Below are 4642 nucleotides of genomic sequence, written 5' to 3'. Positions count from 1 at the left end.
ATTGAACTGTGATGTTGGAGAAGACTCTTGAGAGTCCCTTGGACTGCAAGGAGATCCAACCAGTCCATCCTAAAGGAGATCAGTCCTGGGTGTTCATTGGAAGGACTGATGTTGAAGCTGAAACTCCAATATTTTGGCCACCTCATGCAAAGAGTTGACTCATTGGAAAAGACCCTAATGCTGGGAAGGATTGGGGGCAGGAGGAAAAGGGGACGACAGAGGATGAGATGGCTGGATGGCATCACCGACTCGATAGACATGGGTTTGGGTAGACTCCGGGAGTTGGTGATGGACAGGGAGGCCTGGCGTGCTGCGGTTCACGGGGTCGCAAGGAGTCAGACACGACTGAGCGACTGAACTGAACTGAACAGAGTCAAAGACTTTGGCATAGTCAGTAAATCAAAGATAGATGTTTTTCTGGAACTCTCTTGCTTTTTTGATGATCCAGCGAATATTGGCAATTTGAACTCTGGTTCCTCTGCCTTTTCTAAATCCAGCTTGAACATTTGGAAGTTCACGGTTCACGTATTGCTGAAGCTTGGTCTAGAGAATTTTAAGCATTACTTTACTAACGTGTGAGATGAGTGCAATCGTGTGGTAGTTTGAGCATTCTTTGGCATTGCCTTTCTTTGGGACTGAAATGAAAACTGACCTTTTCCAGTCCTGTGGCCACTGCTGAGTTTTCCAAAGTTGCTGGCATATTGAGTGCAGCACTTTCACAGAATCATCTTTTAGGATTTGAAATAGCTCAACTGGAATTCCATCACCTCCACTAGCTTTGTCCGTATTGGTGCTTCCTAAGGAAGGCCCATTTGACTTCGAATTCCAGGATGTCTGACTCTAGGTGAGTGATCACACCATCGTGGTTATAAGGCTCCACAGTTCCCCTTTGACCTCTTGGCTTTCCCTGAGCGCACCCTCCCTGTAGGCCTCTCAAGGGGGTGCTGTTCTCTCCCTCAGCCTTGTGCCTGGAGGCCAGAGGGTTTGTAGGCACCCTCCTTATTCCTCAGGGTTGCTTTCAGATGGTTCTTCTTCCTGGAATTCCCTCAGCTTTGAATCTCATGCCGACAAACTATTCCACCTACCATGCCCCCCACTCTTATCTATCAATCTCTAGGTTACTTCCCCTTCTTTCTTGAGGTTTTGGCTCCTGCCTCACTGTCACCCCCTCTGATGCTTAGACCTCTCAATACACGCAGAGATAATCCTTGCAGTCCCTGGCCTCTGCATTTCATGACCTCTTCTCCAACGACCTGGCCCTCTGAGCCCCTCACTCTCATGGTCATTCCCTGGTCCTTCTCATTACCCATAACTGCAACCTTTCTGTTTTAGTGTGGGGCTGCCATCACACAGTGTCACAGACTGGGTGGCCCAAACAACAGAAATTTAGTGTTCCACAGTTTTGGAGGCTAGAAATCTGAGATCAGGCTGTCAGCAGTTCCTTCTGAGGGCTGTTGAAGGAGAATCTGTTCCCCAAGACCTGTCCTCTAGCTTCTGGTAATTTGCAGGCGCACGTCGGCATTCCTTGCCTTGCAGAGGCATCACCCTGATCTCTGCCATCATCATGTTCCATGGCATTCTCCTGATGTTCAATTTTCCACTTTTTATAAGGACATCAATCATTTTGGATTAGGATCCACCCAAATGACCCCATTTTAACTTGTAACCTCACAAGTTACTGGGGTTTAGGACTTCAACATTTTTTAAGGAAGAGAGGGAAACAATTCAACCCATAACATTTCCTGTTCTCCCATAATCCCAGTTTCACGCGACTCACCCTCTGACCATAACCTCTTTTCTTCTCGACATCTTTCCAGCTCATTGCTGCTAGTACTTTATCTCCAAAATGCATTTGATCCCACCAGGCCCTTCAGCCTACTGATTCTACCTCCCTGCATGCCTCTCCCCTTATTGTACTCTTACCCTCTTTGACCAGTGCAAAGCCCACAGCCGGTTAATAGAACCACTTCCTTGTATATATATATCTTCAATTCTCTTGCCTCGCTCTCTTTGTTGCTTATTTGGCAAATTGGCAGCCCTGGCTAATCTACCTTGCTGCCTATTCTGTACCTAATATGGCAGAAGAAAACCTCCAACACATTCACATTAGTAAGTCTTGTTTTTAATTCCTAATCACCTCAAGTGGGCCCTTTATGCCTACTACATTTCTCTAACTTATTCACTAACTTTCGAGATCCTAGGGACTTTCCTGATGGTTCAGTGGTTAAGACTCCACACTCCCCATGCAGGGGCCTGGGTTCAATTCTTGGTTACGGAACTAGATCCTGCATGCCACAGCTAAAGATCTTGCATGCTGCATCTAAGACCTGGTGCAGTCAAATAAATAAGCACATATATATATTTTAAAAATGTAGTAAGTAAAAAAGTCCAAAACCTCTCAGATTAAAAAAACAAAACCAAAAAGCTTTTGAGCTCCTAAATGACTAGTCATATTATCTTCTCTCTTCTCAAACCTCCAACAACTTTCTCGCATCCTTCCTCTTGGCTGATGACCTTGATTATTTCCTTGAGAAAACAGAAGCAATCAGAAGAGCTCTTCTCTAAGTTGACACCACCATATATGCTCACCTACCTGCCTCTGTTCCCTCCTCCTTCCTGTACCTGTAGATGCTGCTTAAGGCCACCTGAGCACTGAATACCCAACCACTTCCTGATTTCTCTCCTGCATCATCAAATGTGCTCTATCTGATCGGTCCCATAAGTACAGGAAAATGCTTTAACTTCTTCAGTGTCTAAGAAACCCTCTCTTGGAACCTGGGGGAAGCAACTGCCCCATAACAATAAGCACACATAGCTTCTAGATCTTGGTTTCTAGAGATGTTCTCACTCAAAGAAACCAGGGTTCATTGGAAAAATGGTTGATTTCAGAGCTGAGTTTGAGAAAATGAATCTTGAATGTGTTATGCCAGAAAGTATGTACTCAAAAATAATGCTGGAGATTTGTAAAAAACAAAACAAAAGCCAGTTTTAGGGGGGCTCCTACTGGCCAAATCATGGACAATTTGAGCACCAATGTAGATAATGGTAATAATGGATTATAAACCATTAAATAGGAAACCATGAACCTATACTGATACAAATGCGCAAATGGAAAGTTTCCTAAAAGTGAAATATTTACACAGTTTCAAAGTAGTCCCCACTATGTTCTGTGCTGTTTTTCTTCATTTCCTCTGCCCTCTAAAGAGATGGAGTAGCCCCAGGGTTTAGGACTCAGACCTTTCCTTGTACTCTCTTGGTGATTTCATCCAGTCCGTCGGCTTTAAATAGCATCCATATGCTGATGACTTACCGATTTATATCCCCAACCCAGGCTTCTTTTCTGAATTCTAGACTTCTATAACTCACTGCTTACTCCACATTTTCCACTGGATGTTGTCCAACAGACATCTCAAATTTAACACATCCAGGATTTAACTCCTGATCTTCCCTCCCTCAAGTCTGCTCCATCTACTGTCTTTTCCATATCAGTTAATGGCAAATTCTACCAGTTGTTCCAAAAAGCTTGGAGTTATCCTTTTTTTTTTTTAAGTATAGTTGATTTACAATGTTGTGTTAATTTCTACTGAACACCAAAGTGATTCAGCTATACATACATTTACATTCTTTTTATATTCTCTTCCATTATGGTTAATCCCAGGACACTGAATATAATTCCCTGTGCTATACAGTAGGACCTTGTTGTCTGTATACTCTATATGTAATAGTTTGCATCTACTAACCCCAAATTCCCAGTCCATCCCTTTTCTTTCCCCCTCCCCCTTGGCAACCACAAGTCTATCTTCTATGTCTGTGAGTCTGTTTCTGCTTCATAGCTAAGTTCATTTGTGTCATATTTTAGATTTTACATATAAGTGATATCATATGGTATTTATCTTTCTCTTTCTGACTTATTTCGCTAAATATAATTATTTCTAGTTCTATGTTGCTGCAAATGGTATTATTTTGTTGTTTCTTATGGCTGAGAAGTATTCCATTGTATGTATATTCCACATCTTCTTTATGCATTCTTCTTTCAATGGACATTTAGGTTGTTGGCTATTGTGAATAGTACTGCTGTGAGCACAGGGGTGCATGTATCTTATTGAATTATAGTTTTGTCCAGATATATGTCCAAGAGTGGATTGCTGGATTGCATAGCAACTCTATTTTTAGCTTTTTGCAGAACCTCCATACTGTTCATAGTGGCTGCACCAACTTACATTCCCACCACCAGTGTAGGAGGTGATCTCTTTTCTCTACACCCTCTCCAGTATTTGTTATTTATAGACTTTTTAATGATGGCCATTCTGACTGGTGTGAGGTGGTACCTTGACGTAGTTTTGATTTGCATTTCCCTGATAATTAGTGATGTTGGGCATCTTTTCATGTGCCTGTTGGCCATCTGTCTGTCGAAGCTGTCCTTGACTTTTCTCTTTTCCCCTCATCGCAATTACATTAGCAAACCCTGTTGCTTATAGTGCCTCTGCCCTGGCACAGGTTCCCATCTCTCACTGGAGTTACCCAAGAGGCTTCCTTACTGGTCCATTTCCATACTTGCCCTCTACAGTTTATTCTTACCACTTCCTAATTGCTCCCCATTTCACTCAGAGTAAAAGCCAAAGTCCCTACTTTGGGCTCCAAG

This window comes from Moschus berezovskii, chromosome 6, assembly GCF_049115385.1.
Source record: "Moschus berezovskii isolate FMDL1 chromosome 6, NW_MosBer_1.0, whole genome shotgun sequence".
Classification (NCBI taxonomy): Eukaryota; Metazoa; Chordata; class Mammalia; order Artiodactyla; family Moschidae; genus Moschus; species Moschus berezovskii.
The sequence above is the reverse complement of the archived record's forward strand: the minus strand, read 5'-3'. Positions refer to the sequence as shown.